Here is a 19,380-nt window from a genome sequence, read left to right on the forward strand (position 1 = left end):
TCATCTTAGAGACAATTACACCAACTCAGTGCTGTAAAAAGGAAAACTGATCAACATGCATTAACATTATGAAGACTTCATAAATATAGACAGCTAAACACACGGGAGGTAAAACTGGACAGCCCACCTGGATAAATAAACCAGGAGACTGCTTAGCTCAGGTGCTTGAGCAAGGCTTGTTTTCCACAACTGGCATGATCCCCACCTGGTCTGGGGATCCCATCTCTGTTACTCAGTACTCTGAGGCTGATTCTAGCCATGGGAGACCAGTTCTTGACTATGTCCTCCCACCCAATTGCCTCCTAGGTCAACAGCTCTGCCATGGTTCATTGTCTGTGAAGCAAAGGAAGGACTTGGCTCTAGCTGAAAGCAGAGCAAAGTAGCAAAAGCAGCATGAGTAGGTAAGAGCTGAATTTGAAATGCTAAGTATACAAAGACAGCTGAGAGCATGCTTATGCACAATATTCTTTGATTCACTTCCCCCTCTCAAGCAACTTCTTTAGCTGTTTTCCTCTGATAATGGCAGTGCCATCTGCTCTCACCATTTATCTGGTATCCCTACCTTTTGGGTATGGAAACATCCCTACTCACATAAAGCTTTATCAAATCAATTATGTTCTGTTTATGAAAACACACTCAGTTGCTGGAGGGAAGATCACATAGTTATAAGCAAAGTGACTCCCAATAGCAAGCCACAAGATGCTAGGAAGAAAAAAAATCCTACATGCTTCTTCACATGAATGTCCTTAGCAGCTGTCTCTTTACTCAATCAGGTTCCAGAAGGAATGCCTGCAATCTCCCCAGTACCAAGCAAAAGCAAACCCCCAGGTTTCCCAGCAAGAGTCTGGTAAAACACACGGAGTATACTGGGCCTGGGAATGTTAACCTCTGGCAGAATTTGCCATGCTCTGGTTAAAGGACTGTCATCTGTAAAGTCATCTAGCACACGCTGATGGCAATAAGGGAAAGTATACTGGTGCACAGATGAGAGCCTTGACTGCATTAATAGTTGTATTTGTAATACTGAAATTCTACAGCCAGCTTCTCAGTGACAGCTCACTAGCTTCATGTAAGGGACAAATGAGCCTAGGGAGTCTGTATAGTCTTCATCATTGGAGGTCTTTAAAAAGAAATTAGACATCTGCCAAAAACTATACAAGTACAGCTGATTATTCTGTGGACAGACAATTGACATCCTTTCAAACTCACACCTAAAGAAGCTTATCCTTTTATCTATCCTAATTTGTAGCCTCCTAGTGGGTTTGTTTCTCCCTTCATAAGCTCCATTTCACCAGAAATCATTCCCAAAATGAATATAACACCTAATAATATGAGACATCACAGAAGAGTTAAATAGACAGAAGTCCTAAAAAGCACACCCAGAAGCTTTGTGTATTTAAGGATAATGAATCACCCTAACAATGCTAATCAGGGTCAGTTCAGACAATTTCATCAAAAGAGAGGCTGTAAAGTGGGGGCTAAGCTTCACAGGAAGTTAGCAAACCTACAGAAAGGTGAATGATCTTGTCTATAATTATTTATCAGCACCTCAGTACTTGAAAGAAAAACACCTGGCCAGCTAAAAAGTCAGACCATAGTGACAGGGACTACAACTTCCAGCAATGTCAGTGAGCAGCCAGAGTCTCATGATCATCAGCCATGTTTTGTCCAGAGCTGCAGATATATAAAGCAGGGAGTGAGAAGGTGTAAAGCTAAAATATAATAACTATTTAAATAACAGAGTGAACAAAGGCCTCAATTTTTAAAAGCTCACTTCTGATTTATGTGTCCAAATAAGTGTCAAATTATGAGGAGTCAACTACTACACATGTAAGCTTTGTGAAACTAATGTGGCTATTATTGCTACAATACGAATTAGTAACCGTGGAGAAGTTTTCAAAGTGAATTCTGCTTGCTTATGCAAAAGGAACACACAAGGTCTAAGAAAATCCATTTTTGAGATCTCTTGATAACTGCTCACAAGTCTAACAGGCTCATGTCATGTGGTTTCAAGCTCAGTACAGCTGGTCTGAGCATATTTCAGTTAACCAGGAATAATAATCAGATAAACATTATTCCATAATTCTTTGCAATGATTTATATAAATGCCCAAACAGCAAATCACACAGTTTATGATGCTTTGAAATTAACATATTGAAATTCACCTGCTATGACCTCCCTCCAAACCACAAGACAAATTGATGTAGATATTTCTTTCTACATCAAACCAGCAGGATGACCCATACAAAGATACTTCCACAAACACAATGTTCTCTCAAAAACTTCAGAAAAAGAGCTTTGCATTTCTAGCACCTCTTTAGCTACATTATGATTTCTAGTTTCCTGTGTCATACATAAGAAATAACACATAGGTAAGAGATCGTCTGGTTCTGTCAGGTACATTTAACAGAGTCAGCTGGCAAAACACGTGCTTTCTTTTCCTAACATATGGCCCAATTACCATTTAGGCTACTATGCAGCAATCTTTTTATCAATTAGCACAAATAGTCACTAGAGCCTGGGCTCAAATGATTACATATCTGATTACATATCAGCCCAGAGCTATCTGCATAATAAAGTACAATATACTCGATGTTGGACAGGAATCTCTTGCTTATTACACATCCCATGCTTGGCTAGCTAAGAAACTTTAGAAGACACATGACAATTGTGTTAAGCCCAAGTAAGCTGGCATGTTCCATTTTTCTTTGCAGAACAACCAGCACCAGCAACTTGTGTGATAAAAGGGGTCCCAGGTGAAAAGTGAAGAACTGTGCAATTCAGCAATACAACTCGTGGGTCACGTTGCTTGTATTGCAAATACTGCACATTTGTAACTCCAAGTCATTTTGTTTTCCCAAGGTTCCTGGAAGTTCTTACTTGTAGCAGCTTCCAGCACCGTCAGTAAGGTCACCAGTGCTGCCTCACCTTGATTTCAGAGCCACACCTGTGCTGCCTTGTCTTACCAGAGAAGAAAAGCTTGATTGTTTTGACTCAATGATGGTCACGGTTTTTTTTCCAGCCTTAAGGATTCACTGATAGTTACAGGTTATATAGAAATGTGAAGCCAAAAAAGTCTAAAAGTCCCAGGCAAATTTCAGCCAGAGTCATACCTCAACTACAGGGCCACATCTCCATCTCTCCCTTGTCATAATGAGCCCAAACACTCACAAATTGTACAATATAAGCTGTCATTTACTTGCCCTCAACCAAGGAACTTACAGATAGCCTCTGATGCACTTAATTAGTAAATATCCATAAGCACTTTGATGATAAAAAGCAAACTAATGTGCCAAGTATTACTATTGAATAACCAGCAGCTCAAAAGCATCATGTCAAAGTACAGCAATAAGCTTGTCCTTTTAAACCTGCTCATAATAATTATAGCTGTTAACAACAGATATTGTTCAGCTGAATGAACATGGTGAAACTTCAGCAAACAGCTCTCATCAATCTGACATCCTTACAAACATCCCTTGCTAAATGTCAAGTGAGATTTCCAGAGGGAAAGAAAAGTGTCTTTCTTCCCAGAAAAGGACAAAGTTTACACAGATAAAAACACAAAGTGAGACGAAATAACTGTTTTCAAAAGAGCTCTGAAATTACTGACAACTATACAAACTATTAATAAAAGTCTGGTTTGAAGAAGAGGAAAGAATCATTTACAGTGCAGAAAACTATTTCTTTTAGACACTGGCATTACTCTTCATAGCTAAAGAAAAAAAAACAAGAGAATGGTGATTTTTAGACTTTTTACTTCATACTTCTATTCTAGTCCTTTGAAGACTTATTTGGCAGTAACTTGCCATGCGTTTAACTGTTTGTTCATCCTTTACACCCTGAACAAAAAGATAAATACCTTAACATGTGGAACAGAATAAATCATGGTACATTTTCACTATAATTTTATGGTATTGCCACATTTTCAATATGCAGGTGGATTTTTTCTCAAGAAACATTTATAATATCTTTTTCACTGGAATACCCAGTACTGCACTGGGCTTACACCAACAGAATACTCCAATATGCTGACCCATATTAGAACAGAATGGGTCAGTAAGCTTCAAGAGAGCAGCAGCCCAACAGCCCCTTTTATACCTCCCCCCGCTCCATGATTGGTGGGGTTTGGATCCCCGTGGTGATTGGTCCGTTTTTGGGGGCTCTCATTGGTCCATATCACGGTTCATTCCTGTCCAACCATTCTCTCGGGGCGTCGAGTGATTGGACCGCTCCTTCCGCCAATCACGTCTCGTGGCGCTGATGTCACTGCACTGACGTCACTCTCAAGGTGTTACCACGGCCCTCGGGAACGACCCCCACGCCATCGTGGACCCCTTTAAACTTTTAACCAAGGTTAATTTAACTTATTGTAACATTTCAATTAACTCCAAACACAATTAACTACTTCATAAAGCCACAACAGGGCAACAATTAACTTGGAAAATTAACAACCTCAACTTCCAACAAACTAACCAAGTTTTACCTATAACAAAACCAGCCATAGAGTCTCCCTCTTCCAAGGGAAAATAGTCATTGTTCATTTAGGAACTGAACAAGTACTTTATAAATCTAAAGTATTGTCATTTACTTTCTGACTCTCAACACTAACTAAATCCAACCTGGAAAAAGAACTCTGTGCCAAAGAAATTTTTAAAAATTTAAAATATAATGTGGGGGAGGGGCATGGAGCATTTGTGTTCTTCCATTTGAGAAAGAAATGTGTTAAAATTTTCATTGTTCCAAGGTGCAAATGATGATTATTCATTATAGTTACAAAACTGTGTCAGGGTCCCCCATCAAATCAAGAATCAGAGGAGGTGATATAATTAGTACACCACAAACAAAAGTTGCCTGTTTCTTTCTCTAAACATTAAAGTCTTTTTTTTTTTTTCCCCCCAAACACATCAGAGTCTGAGGTAAGCCGAGGTCATTGTTCTGTTGCTCAATTGCTTCCATACTCAATGAACAGATTCAGTAAAGTCACAGTCATCAACATCTTAACACAGCACTTCACGCCCTGAGCCTTAGCTGGCTTTTCAGACCAAAGCAGGTAACAAATAAATTATATATATGCCGGTATGAGAGAAGTTACTGCTCTGAGAAAAGGAAGGGACGAGATTGGGAGAGGTGATAAGGTAATTTCACTGATTTTTATTGGATTTACATGCCTGCAATAAGCATGTGAAGCGACAACAATACTGCAACTAATGAACTAATGAGTTGCTAGCACCACCTGGGCTGGTTCGCTTAGCGGCAAGGTGATAAAACTCAGAAAGGAGTCCAGAAAAAATAGCAAAAATAAGAGATGAGAAGATTTAAAGCAGACAGAGGGCTCACTTAAATGGTCTTTAAATGCTGGTCTCTAGTCTTTGTAAAAACTTGCAGAGGAAGCTCAGTGGAGGAAGCTTCTATGGGAGAGGAGGCAAATGTCTGTGGTTAGTGAAACACTGAAATATTTGAGACAAGGCAGGGCACACGGGTTCCAATGGCAGCTGAAACTTAACCTTTCCATAGGCTGAAACAAAGTAATCTAGAAAGTTTCTGATAATTGTTCACTTCACAAGTACAAGAAGTTTTAATGTTTTGGACAGAAAAATCAGCTTATATTGTAGCAGAAGTGATCATGACAGAAGCACTTGAAACTTCTGAAATAGATGAGCGTATAGGTTCACATTCACACTAGTCCTAGCTGTATACGTCAGAACAGAAATGGATTTCTAAATAAATATTGTGTTACCCTCTGAATAAAGTCTGAAAATGTGTCATCAAGTGTTAAGAGAACCGCAAAGGCTGCAGAGACAAGAAGGATATCTGTATTTATGAAGACTTGAAGTCAACAGGCAAAGACAGTTCAAGTTATTTCATAAAAGAAACTAGCCCAAAGTATTTTGATATAGACAACTTCATTCTGAGAGATCATCATAAGACTAAAATGCTACTAATTGTATTTAAATCACAGTTGTATTTATGCAGAGGATGGTAGGGACTGTCTTGAAGGACTCACTGCTATTTCTTATTCTGATTTGGAATTTTAAATTATTTTTAAAACTTTCTAAGGCGAGACTATACAAACCTAGTAATGAATGTAAACATAATTTAAATTTTGTCTATCGTATCCAAGAATTGAAAATTTAAACCCCATATAGTTTCATCATTTCTTATGAATTTGCAAGTTCTTAATGCATTAATTTCCAAAGTTAGAACTCAAAGCCACTATCTTTATGAACCATTTTAAGCAAATCTTCTGTACCACGACACATGTGAAGGGGTAAAATATCAGTGTTATGTACTCCAGCTGTAAACAAGAGCCTAAATTTAAACATATTTGCTCTGTAAAGGAATACATACTAAGGTGGATGAGGTTGAAAACTTACATTTGAATAATAATTTTCTATTTTTGAATCATCAAATCAGGTTTAATACAAAATAACACCCTAAACATTAAATGCTACAGGATAATTCAACGGGAATATGCTGTATTAATGTTTTATTATATTCCATAAATTTAAGAGTCATCACCACAGTCATATTGTTTTTTGATGGAAGCTGATAAGCTTCATATTCATTAGACATCACATGGATCATCTTCAGGGGGCTGAGATTGCTCTAAATTAGTGACTATAAGGTTGAAGGCACCATAATCCTAACTTCATTACAACTCTTGCTGCAGGTGTTATTTTACCAAACCCCACAATCAGAGCCTTTGCTGGGACCAGCTGGCTGGACTGCTGTAGGATCTGAGTCCTGGAGCTGCTGGATGGTCCAACTGCTCCGAGTTCTACCACTGAGTGTCCTCTGAGCTGTGTCTGTCCTCAAGTCTCCCTATGCAGCTGCAAAGCAATTAAAGCAGCTCAACATCTGTATGGGTTTTGTAATATTCATCTCTATTATTCAAACTGATCTCTCGTTGTTTCTGCCCTTGGGGGAAGCAGAATCAACCCTGCAATTGCAGAGCAGGATTTGTAACATGATGTATTAGCATAAGCTGCTGTACAGATTTCACACTCGCTATAAACGAGTGGCTATGCAAAACAATGGAAAGTGAGACACAGCCTCCAACACAGCAAGTCAGAACGTGGTTGATTTAGTGACTCAACTCTTGCTTAATCCTTCTCAAATTATTCTTGAGCTGGTGTGCAATTGGATGAGTCAGAAGTTGCTTGCATATTTCATCTCCATCTCTACCAGCAAAGGGCATGCAAGCAAGCAAAGAACAAGAATGAATTGAGATGACAATATTTACAAAAAAACCTCAAAACTAACCTTGCTAATGAGACAAAAGCTGCCCACTATCCTGACATGGTGATCCTCTTTTATTGCCCTCATCCAATGTGAATAGCAGATGTATCAGGTCTAGCTAGGGCTTGTTGCAGGTAGTTCAGATGCAGGCATCTCCAGTGTGATCCATTTCTCCATCTGTCCTGCACCACTGCAGTGCAGTTTTAAACCTACTTAGCCAATGAAGGTAATGCAAAAGGCAGCAGCAAGGCAACAGTGGTATACTGAGCCTCACTCCTGCCTGGGGATGAGCAGCTTAATAGAATAATTTTGGCACTAAAGGCCACAGGTAACAAAAGACCAAATATCTGAACCATAGTCTTGACCCTTACAAAAATGCATTGCTTGGGCATCCCATTTTGTTCCAGTTCTGCCAATTTAAATAGTATGGTCTCTAAAGGGAAGTATCGCTTTATCTCACAAAATGATTGCATTTTATCAGCTATTCAACAACAAATTCTAAAAAAAATTACTGCTTGCTGAATGCCTGCAAGTAGAAATTGAAAGCCCAAGCAAATAAAAGTATTTCCTCATTTGGTGAAACTTAAGGCATTATATGTATAATGAAATGCCATTAAAGATATTTGCTACTGTAATACAGAGAAAACAAGTTAATCAGAAATAGCACGAGTGTCAGAAGGACACAAAGTGGTGGCAGGGAAGCTTCTCATTTTTGTCCTGAGGGGTAGTAACCATGCACTGGGGGAAGCAATTAACCAGCATAATGCAATCACTTAACAGTTTTAGTAGCCTATACAGTACATAAATCTATACACTTTTTACCCTACAGGAAAACTGGTCACAGAGAAAGCACAAGCAAGTAAGACAGATCACAAAATAGCCGCATACACCTATAGTAGATCAAATAAGATGATTTTTTTCTGACCATACCTACGTGAACTTTGTTAATGTCAGTGGGCATAGAGAAAGAGCCTGCTCCCTCCAAGAGGGCCAGAGCACTAGCCTAGATTTAAAGGCAGTGCCTATTTCCAGTACTATTGGGCATTATCATGTTTAATGGATAGGGCAATAAGACTATCGAGGTGTACTGTTTTCTTTTGTCTACTAAAACAACAGAATCCAAAGGAGTTCCAGTCTGGGACAAATGTAAGAACAAAACACAATTTCATCTCAAATCACCCACACATCGACTCCTTCTCAATAACAGCATCAAATCATAAAAATAAAATTGAGACTCTAGAGAACTTGAAAAAAGTCCCAACAGCTCAAGTAGCAGCCTTTAAGATGTGATGTTAAAAGAAAACCAAACCACCATAGCACTACACTAGTAGTCCTGCTCAAAACATTTTTAGTGTAGGAGCATATTCATGATTTGTTTCAGAAAAGGAAACAATTAAAGCATCTTTTGCTTTGTAATATTAAAAATTCAAACAGCATTACACTAACAAAAGGCAATTTCCAGTCCCATTACTAACAATGGTAAAAAGCCCATGTAACCTTAAATTCTTAATGTTTCCTAGTGTGTATTATCCCAGGAAAAATCAAATGGAACATCAGGGCCTTTTGTAGAAGACAGGCTCTTCTTGCTCCAGTGACCTTTTCTCCACTGCTTCTTGTGGTACTTACCACTAAGCTTAAATAATTAAACACTTCTGAGCCTGACTTCAGAAATGCACCTACACTTGAAAAGTACTATTTAGACAATAATTTGCAGAAAAACTGAAGGTCAAATATCTTCTCATAAACTGATATCCTTATCAGTACTACTTATTTCCATTGCCCAAGGGCCTGAATAAGATTATGCAATGTATCTAATATACCAATTACAGTTAAACAATATGGAAAGAAAGACAACCATCAGCAATGTTCAGAAGTCAAAGAATTTAAGTGCTAAAAGCTCAGGCATGGTTTCTGCTTAAAAAAATTAAAAGAGCATTCTCATTGTATGATAGACATGAAACTAGGACAAAAGAACTTTAGGGAATAATTACTCATGTTACATTCAGAAATGAATGTTGTTTTTCCAAATATTGATAGATTTAGAAAACCCATTCTTGCAAGTTCCTCACTCAATAATAATAAAATTCATTTCTACCTGCAAAGTAAATATTTACAAATACCAGGGCAGTAACTTTATCCATCTCTACTTCCACCATATCCTCAAGGCCATGATATTATAGGGTGTCCTATGTTCTTCTACAGTCACCTACAGTTTCCCTTCCCATACTCAAAAACATAAAGAAAAGGGTGGTTTTGGGGAAGCTTGTTCCCTGCTGATACCAACAAGTATCTCAAGTTGGTTCATTGCTAGACAGAGACAAACAAATAGGTTTATGTCACAGAGATAAGGAAGCTGTTCTTCTTCACTGCTAGACCTCAGAATCTTCCATTACATTCCAGATGGAAAAGTAATTGAAATGATCATGATTCAAAGCAAAACTTGAATTTCAAATGGGAAAATACATCACATAAAAATAAGGTTTTTTGACAGATATTTCCCCAAGTTTCTCCTCTTTCTAAATTCTGTAAAGATGGCTGGTAGAATATATAAATCATATAACATCACATAAAAATATAATCTTCATGAGACAGGTGTGGAACTTCTCTATTCATCTAAATGAAAAGAAAGATTGTGCATCTCCACCTACTTCAGAAAAAGAATATAATAAGAAGAATTAAGGCAGATTAAGAGACTCTTTTAGGCAGCTTAGGACCCTTAAGCACACACTCCCAAGGCAAGTATTTATAATACAAGAAGTCTCCTAGTTACCTCTCTCAACTGTCACTGTTGTCAGTATTGCATAAAGCTGCTTAAACTATAAAGCTGATTGTCAAGGGAATCCCAGTCTGAAGGGATCTTTTGTGGTCTGAAAGGGTTGTGACTTCTGGAAAAGGAGGACACCGGGTTACTGCAGCAAGCCTTGAATATCAATGACAAAGGAGGAGAAGGAAAAGCTCACAAGTCAGGCTATACTCCCTCCCTTAGCACTCATCTGTATCACACGGTAGTTGCAGGGCAGGACAGAGCCAAGGAGGACCAGGGCAATCCTTGCTCCCCGAGACCACTTTGCTCTCCAGTGGAGAGCACAGACACTCTCCTGCCGGTCACAGGAAAAGAATTGCCTGCTACTGCATACAGCCCGCTGCACTGCGAGCACCCCCTGCCAATTTCAGGGGCAAAAAAACACATGTGGAACAGGTGTGATATGGAACATGAACAGGATAAAGACAAGTGTTCACTTCCTGATGACACAGGTTACATGAATTCAGCCATACATTAACTCAGACACATTCCTCTGCATATTCTAGAGCTGATAATATAAAGCTATTCCTACTTTTTTAGTTGCTGAAGAGGGTCAAAGCTTACACGCTTCTGGCTTATATTTTTCCATGGAAGACATGACAACGGCAGTTTTTATGTCATCAGCCAAATATTGAGGTCTAGTTCATGATCTCCAGAAATGAAAAGACTTATCCATTCAGTTCTACTACAAAATACAGATTTTCAATGTATTGGTCACTTGATTTAAATCTGTTTCTGGATACTTAGGCTCTTGCATACCAACATAGTAAATTACCTCTTCTGCATGCCTCAGTTTGCTTCAGGTTTTCTGAATTCTACTGATCCAAACATTACCTATTTTTAGTTAATGAGAGGAATGATTGCATATCTGAATAGATAAAGAACATGACTTAAATATTTACAACCTAATTGTAATACAATAACTGAAGAGTCTTTGGTGGGGCAGCACTTCCACTAAGTTCTGTTCTGAATTGAGTTTTATTTTTACTTTATATTCCTTTATTTAAGGAATTGTAGCTCAAATTTCCTAGACAAGTCCAAGCCTTAAGTTTTCAAAGCTTTTTTCGAGAGAGCTCCATATCCCTTATGGAATTTCAATAACACCACTGCTGTTATTAGCTTTATTCAAAACTAAAATGGAGACTTGATAACTGATTTATTTCTGAAGCATATACTTGAAATGTTTAAAAGAACATTCTACAACCCATTTTCTCCCAGCCAAAAATACATGCAAAATGAAAACTTGCTTCCTCATGCAGTCTGGCCAACACAATCCCTACTTGTATTCTTGCAAAAATAGGAAACTAATTTTGCCTCTGAGGTCATCTCTGAGTTGACCTTATTCCACCCTTTTCTCTCCAGTTTTCCTGGAAACTTTCTGCAAGGCAGCTACTCCTGCAGATTTTAAGTAGCTAGATCATTTAGTTTCAAAGTGCATTATTTTCTTCCTGAGATAACAAAGGGTATAGTGAAGATTTATAGGTTTACATGAAATGCACCGTTATCATGAGTGGCTCCAGAGAAAATGAAAAATAGTTTGAAAGGAATGCAATCCCAACATGAAAGTCTCTGTAGAAAGGCCTAACCCTCAGAAAACTCACCTTAGCTTTGTCCCTTCAACTAGTAACCAACTACTAATGATGTTTTCAAGAATGTTTAACCAATGAATAGTAAATGATGAGGGGGAAAATCACACAAAGAGGTGCCATCCCTAGATTTACATACTCACTAGTACATGCTGGACTTCACGGGTCCTTGACATAAATTTAACCTACCAAAAAGCATCTAAAATTACCCAAGAGGTTACAATGGCCTCATGCAAAAACCTGCTGGCTACAGTCTGTAAGCCCAAAGATATGTAAAAAAATGCAGGAAGAGAAGTCCTTCACATCTGCAGTTATGAGCTTCATTTAAGCATGTTTTTGTTTTGCACCTTTCTGTCCACCTCTGCAAGGCACAAAATACAAAGAATATTGACCACTGACGGCCAGTTAAGTAAAGAAATTTTGGCAAATTACAAAAGACTTGTCTGTGCAAAAAGTTTCTTCAATACACACTGGGAAGAGACCTAGATTTCTTGCTACAGTTTTGCCTCTGCAGTATCTGTTCTGAGAAAATCTCCAGTTTCTGAAGCAATCTCTGCCCACCACCCTCCCCCAGGATCAATAGGATTCTACCTTATGTAACCACTCTAAGTTTGGCAGCAAGGGCTCTTAGACAGCAGCATCTTGCAGACTGAGAGAACACTGACACGCTAAGTTTCCTCTTTAGCAATATGAAATGGCTGTAGAAAACTCGGCATACCCCTGGGTCATCTGAACTCCTCTTGGAGAATTTCACTATCACAGCAATCTGAGAAGTAACAGCAGATCCCACCTATGTATATACACCATGCTCTCAACACAACTCTTCTGGACCACTCCTGAAAGTTACAGTGTCTAAAACATATTCTCTCATTTTTAAAGTTGTCATTATACAACTCTAAAGTACATGAACTTCTGCACTAATCTGAAAAAAAAGGAACTCTTACTATTAGAGGATACCTTCTTAGCTACCTCAATCTGTGGAAAGACAAATAACAATAGATCCACAGTGGGTGTCTCCCCTAAATAATCCAATTAACTGTCTTTTTGACAAGCTAAGAAATTAAACAGATCTCCCAAAAAAACTTCACTTTCACACTTCCAACTAGGAATACTGAAATTAGTTTTAGAAGTTAAAATTAACTGGGTTTAGATTCAAGACTCTTAAGCAGTGTATTACCTACCATGTTTGCTTGCTAGCCCAGGAAAATGAATTTTAGAGTCTCCTTCACTCCTAAACATTATCCTTGGACACAGAATGAAAAGAAATGGGAAAGAGTAAAAGGGAAAGGGGCTGGAGGGAGGGTGTGGAATGCAATTTACTTCATTCACCTAACTTGTCAATTCAAAGGATCTTCATTTTTCTTCAAGTGACAAAAAGTGAATTTTACTTGCTATTAATTCTTTCAAAGAGTTAAGAAACTTAAAGTCCACCTGCATGAATTTCCAGTGACGAGACCATTTGTAGTGCAAGTTATACACATTCCTAAGCCATGTGTTCCTGCTAAACTACTCTTTTCTGCCTCCTTACTTCAAAACCAGGCCAGTGTCATCACATTAGTGTAAGATAATATTGCAGACCAACACAATGAGTCAGCAATCCAAACGATGTGTTCTGCCATCCCACAGAACTTGTTATTTTGGTTTAATTCTTGAAATTGCTGGTACATCTCTTTCCCATCCTCCCCTTACTTCTACACCACTGCACTGCTTCAAGATTACCTTACCAGTTGTCAGCCCAGCTTGTTTCAGAAGAAAGAAAGAATTCATGTGTAAAGTACCCTGGGTCTTAGAAACACAGAAACATGTGCTGGAGAAGGTTAGTGCCTGGTTGGCTGACTTCAGCAACAAGAAAAGGAAGCTGCTCAATTAACTGGAACTAAGCGAAAAAGAAATTTCTGTTATCTTCCACTTAATCTTAAAACAACATTTAGACAATTCAGCTCATGAGAACCTCATTGTACCCATAGTCCTACTGAGACACTTTACCTATGACACACTTTCTGCAAGACCTGTGCAGCCCTCCCTGGCATCTTCCAGCAAGATGCACAAAGCACAGTGGATTGAGCTCACACAGGCAGCCCAAAACGTTTTACACATTAGGTGACACTGAAGGCATATGGGGCATGACACTATGAAAGGCAATTAAAATTCGAGGATCATTAAAATGAAACAATATTCCTTTTACAGATTGACTACTGGTTGGGGTTTTTTTTAAAAAACAAAAAACCCACACACGGTCCAACTGGTGCTAAAGCCTGTTCCCACATAAAACCTGCTAAAATTGAGTATTATTCATTTCCATTCTTACCATAAGAGTAACAACAGTATCCGAAAACAGAATTGATCTTGTGATAACATTGTTATGTACAATATCACGTATAAGACATATAAAAATAACACCAAAAATACCAAGTGTGACAGTATAATTATGAAATCAGAATTGAAATTCTAGAAAAGTTCTAATGAAATATCTACTAAACCAACACAACTGGGGGAACATGGGAAGAGAAGCACAAGGTTTCCTCTTCAGTGAGCCTGTTCAAATGCCAAATAACCACCATTTGCTTTAGTCTGCAATATAAGGAGACAATGAAAAAGCATGACTGCATAAAAAACAGATGATTAATAACAGCTGGACACCATAAAGAGGGATGACATACTCCTGTCCCAGCATACAGGTGAGTGCTCTTCCACTCAGTGTAAGGCAACACTACTAAGTTTTATTCCATACATCAGAATATGGAGAAGTGGAAGTGAAGAAAAATGTGTCTTTTTCACCAGAACATGAAAGTTTCATCTCCAGGCAGAACATTTGTCCCCTGCTTTCATCCAGTCAACATCTCTGCTTTGATAGTCTCATTTGATACTTCATTCTAAAACCAGGGTAAGACCCTAAAAGTCAGGAGTTGTCATCTCACACATACACTTTTTTTTTAGCCCTCATTACACAGAGACTGTTCCCCACAGGTAAAAGAAAACACAGCTCATTGCCTGGTGAAAAAAATCCCTGTGCAGCACACAACTGGGGCTTTAGGAAAGTACAACAAGGGAAAACTATGGCAAACTGCATCCTGCCCAGAAACAGATCTGGTTGTCATAATCATATACAGTAAATGCACATGCAACACAGAAGCATCACTTCCAGAAAATGAGGGGAAGCACACCTATAACCAGTTCTCCTTTCTTCCTTAATCCATCTTTAAAGCTATTATGCAAAACCAGTGGGAAATAGAGGGACTGACTGACAGGATGCAATAATATAAAGTGATTTGATTACTCTGAAGCAGAGCCTTTTCATTAAGTTTTTAGCTTTACAACACAGGATCTATTACAAGGGTTATTATACTTCTTTGTACGAAATAGATCATCCTATCTGATCTGTCTTTGTATTTAAAAATCTGATGTAATCCCCCTTTTCTTTGCACACCTTACATTTGTATACACACATACAGAAGTCCCTGAGCATCTGGCTCTTCAGTAAAACTCTATTTGGTCCCTGTCTTTTCACAGTATGTATCCAGCTATGCAGTATTTCAAGGAGATACCATATTCTTCAATATTAGTCATTCATATTCATATAATTGAAAAGGCATGAGTACCTAGCAATTGCACTTGGAGAACGAAGCATCTCTGAAATGTATTTACAGATGGTTTGCTTACCTCCTTGGGAATGCTAAGTACTATCAGTGCAGCAATAAAAAAAAAAAAAAAAAAAAAAAAGCTCAACTAAAAGAGCTCTGGTTCTATTGCACTACAATGGTATTCTATTTCTATTATTTAATGGAGTGATGAGAAAAGCTACAACAGTCATACTGTTACAGAAGAAACTGCATTGGTGGAAGGGGGTGCAGGGGGAGGAAAAGTGCCAGGTTTAAATACTGAGTAACACCAGAGCAATGCAACTGATAGAGATCCAGAAATTCTGGAGTGCTATGAACCATGCTGGATGAAGCATTTACTTTGGTCACCTGAATGCTTAGTAGCATCTCCATCCCAAAAATTAATGGTCCACAAGAATCCATTTGTGATTGGCACTTTTTACCATAAGTGTTATTACTGTTTGGTCCTACGTATTGCATAAATTCTGTGCAAAAAAAAAAAAAAAAAAAAGGCAGCATTCAAAAGGTTAATGAGAAGCAAACAGATGAACTTCATGTAAGTGGATGCACAAATCCACAAATTTCTATTCTGCTACCTTCTCCTTTGGCTAACAGCAGCAGAAACAGCTTTGTACTTACATATTCATCATTCCAGAGATGACTGAAATGCAGGGAAAAAACTAGACAAGATTTATGAAAATATGGAGGCTTCTACTGAAGATACTGTGTGAGCTATATTTCTTGTCCATTCGAGATACTTCCCAAATATTTTAGCTTGTTTAATAAAAAAGATTTCTCTTCCTAGAAATTCTAATACCTTTGAAATACAAGGAGCTTTATAGTGCTATTTAACTAACATTTTCCAGGAGCCCTATAGATTATTATTTTGCAAGCATTTTTACTGTGCAAATGGCAGGGCAAGGAGGAGAGGGGAAAAAATAGCAGAAAAGGAGGTAAAAAAGGGATGCAAATTACAAGCACAGACTTTGCAAACACCACACTCTATGCACCCAGTACTCATGTTTTAGTCTTTTTCCCCTCCTTTAAGCAAGCAAGCAGGAAACAAATGAGGAAACAGAGGGGGTAGACAATCCCCTGGACTTACCTTTAGTACAGTCCCTCTATAAACTTCTCAGAGAGAAATTTAAATTCCTCCAAGTGGATGCGATTCTTTTAGCTTTTTCTCGAGTCGCACAGAAGCAAAACAATTAGTTTTCAGAGGTTCCATTTACTGCTCTTGCATCCCCAGCAAAATGCGTCCAGGAGACTATGCCAAAAGTAAGCCCAGAACTCAAAGGCAGTTGGATAAGCGAGCGTAGGGGGTTGCTGAAGGACCAGATTGTGAAATTCGGTAGCTTGAGCACAGAAATATCCTACTGTACAATATACCTGGCTTCTCGCTCACCAAAAAACTGTAGTGCAAACTGTCAGTAGTAGCCTCCAGTAGCTGCTGTGTGTGCTGCAGATGGTATGTCTCACTGCTACCTTCCCAGATGGGTAGAGGATTCAGAGAGCAGCAAAACCAGGGGGTCGCCTCCAAACCAGGTGGATTGCCAGCCACTCATTCACTCGGTCCAATTAATCAAGACAAGAAGAGCTCAGTCACCGGAGGTATCTCCTTCCAGGGTGCACAGGATTATGGCAAGGTTATTAATCTTGCTTTGCTGCATCCCCCCCACCCCCTACATTCAGCAGCCTGCACCGAGATGATTGCCAGCTCTGTCTCTGTCCCTGTTCTACTGCATTTTGCTCAGCCCTCTGTTGCTGCAAGTGAAACACAGAGGAGGGAGGAATACTAATAAGGTGGTTAGCTACAGTTTCTTTAAGGCGTTCTACATACTGCGTGCGCCTGTGTGTACGTGCATGTGTGTGTACATTTTCCGTGGGGCGATCCGGATTTCTTGGCAGCTGAAATAGAACTTCTTCCTACATCAAAGTCTGAATTAATCTGGATTATCACCTAATGAATATCAGGGCTAGCAATTGTGTTTTACTTAGGATAAGAGGAGGGTACTAAATGGTCTAGAAGATTAGGACGGCAGCAGTGGTTATAGGGGGAGGGAGTGGGGGGTTGGCAGTGTAGAAACCACACTACAGACAGAAGAGCATAATCAGTTAGAAAATTTGTTCCAAACAGATCATTTTAGCAATGCTTTAAAAGTCATTCTTATATCCTGAACCAGTTGGGATTTTAAAATCAGCACTATATTATCCATCTTTAGATTAGGCAGCAATATGCAGAGTCAAGTAAATATTTTTAGAAAAGAAAAGATTTCTGGCAGGAAAAGAAAAAATTAGAATGTCAGTGGAGGCAGACATCCAGCACTGCATTTACGAAGGTACTTGAAATTCCCTCCTTTAGTGAGAATTGCTCTGCCAAAACCTTTCACTTATGAAATGAGTTGAGAGTTCTCAGTCCAAGAACCAAAACAGATTTTCCATATATTACCTAAATAGCTGACCTGCATTGGTTCATGAACCTGAGTATTCTGTTGTGGTAAGTACAAGCCCTAGCTGTAATTCACTCACGAAATATGAAAACAGTCATATTGCCTTTGCTTTCCCACAGGTAATTCAGACCCTCTGTATCAGATTCAGGATGCAAACACTGCTGTCTCACTTGTCATCCATAATTTCAGCTTTTTGCAGCAGATGACACTTCAGACTCCTTCAGGAGACTGAAGACTGAGACTCCTTCAGAAACATGAAAGCAAAAATAAACCATTCCTCAGAAGCAGCTCTGGGATTACTACAGTAAATTATAACTATGAGGGACTGTTAAGGAACCAGTTCACGGGTCTGAGCAGCCAAAGGCACTTGACAGAACTCCCTAAAGAACGAGCTACATAAAATGAATTTGGTGCCTCATACCACAGAAACAGCTACCACTGCAAGCTTTAGCAACCAAACGGTGATTGAACATGGTGCAAGTGCTTCGAGGGGTTTTAGGTACACCAACCATAGGATAGCTGGCAAAGCAGCCTGGATGCACTGACAGTGGCAGTGGTTACTGCTCCTGTAGCACAAAGGACTGCAATGTGACAGGGCACTGTCCATGAGCACTGCAGCCACAGTACTTAGTACTAACACGGAGTCCAAGTCTTCTACTGTTAGGCAAACCCTGCAGTTTTAACAGCCAGTGAACTTGCAAAGGCACACAGCATGAGAAGGAGGCTGTGGTACTTGGAAAAAATGTAGGACACCGTTTCAGAAGATGGAAGACCTGCACTATTTCACAAATCACACATAACCACTTGGGCTTTTGTTCACTTTTTCAGCTTAAATTGCTATATAATTAAAATCTAAAGTGATTTATTTATATAGAAGTCCATTGAACCAACAGGAGAATTTGCAAATTTTAACTGTTTTTTTTCTTTGCTGCAATTATTTTGCTTCTCCACCCTATCATTTTTTCACCCTCCATCCTATTCCCAAACACTGCATCTTATATTGCTTTTTTCTTGACTTGTGGATCTTTGAGAGGATTCTTGCTCATCCACAAACGTGCCTATCCACATAGGAACACAAGCAGCCACAGCAGCTTGGACTGAAGAGCTACCTAGACAAAGTTTTGCCTGTGTTGGTCACTGTCACAGGCAGCAATCAGACCAAGGGAAGCAAATGGTGGTGTTTCCCAAGCACAGTGTGCCAACCTTCAATTATCCGTGCCACAAGGAGTGGCAAAGTCAGACAGGAGTGCTCTGCACACTTGAGTGTGCCACTCACAGAGTCATAGTCTTCTACCATAAGCAGCCTGGACTCATTTGCTCACGCTGAGAAGCCCTGATGCATCTCCCTGCCCTTCACGCTGACTTTGCTCTATTCAAACGCTCATCACTAACCTTTTCCACCTCATGCAGTGACCAAAACACCACGGGCATCCACAGGAGTACAGCACTGCACTGACATTCCACTTGGAGAACATGCCATTAACGAAGCTAATGGCATGTTCTCTCTTCTAAGACTGTGGTATGTGTAATTTTGCTGCTAATTTTGCAGATTAACAACTTCATCAGGGATACATTTTTAGTTCTAACTAGTCAGCTAACGTTTCCTAAGGAAGGCCTCATGTCTAGACAAAAATACACTATGGACAACTTTTTCCACAACCTTTTCCTAAATGCAGTCAGAATTGCTTGAGTATATTTAAAAA

The 19,380-nt window shown here is 39.1% G+C and overlaps 1 protein-coding gene across 4 annotated transcripts in view; it reads right to left on the reverse strand.

Moving 5' to 3' along the window:
• Positions 1-17,019, reverse strand: part of LRRC4C (leucine rich repeat containing 4C) — a 473,950-nt gene extending 456,931 nt beyond the window's left edge. For all 4 annotated transcript variants that reach the window (XM_088166807.1, XM_088166804.1, XM_088166808.1 and 1 more), the window contains exon 1: positions 16,333-17,019. The gene's annotated coding sequence lies outside the window, so the exon portion shown is untranslated. The remainder of the gene's footprint in view (positions 1-16,332) is intronic.
• Between the last annotated feature and the right edge of the window lie 2,361 nt (positions 17,020-19,380).

Source organism: Sturnus vulgaris, chromosome 6 (genome assembly GCF_052056855.1).
Source record: "Sturnus vulgaris isolate bStuVul1 chromosome 6, bStuVul1.hap1, whole genome shotgun sequence".
Lineage (NCBI taxonomy): Eukaryota > Metazoa > Chordata > Aves > Passeriformes > Sturnidae > Sturnus > Sturnus vulgaris.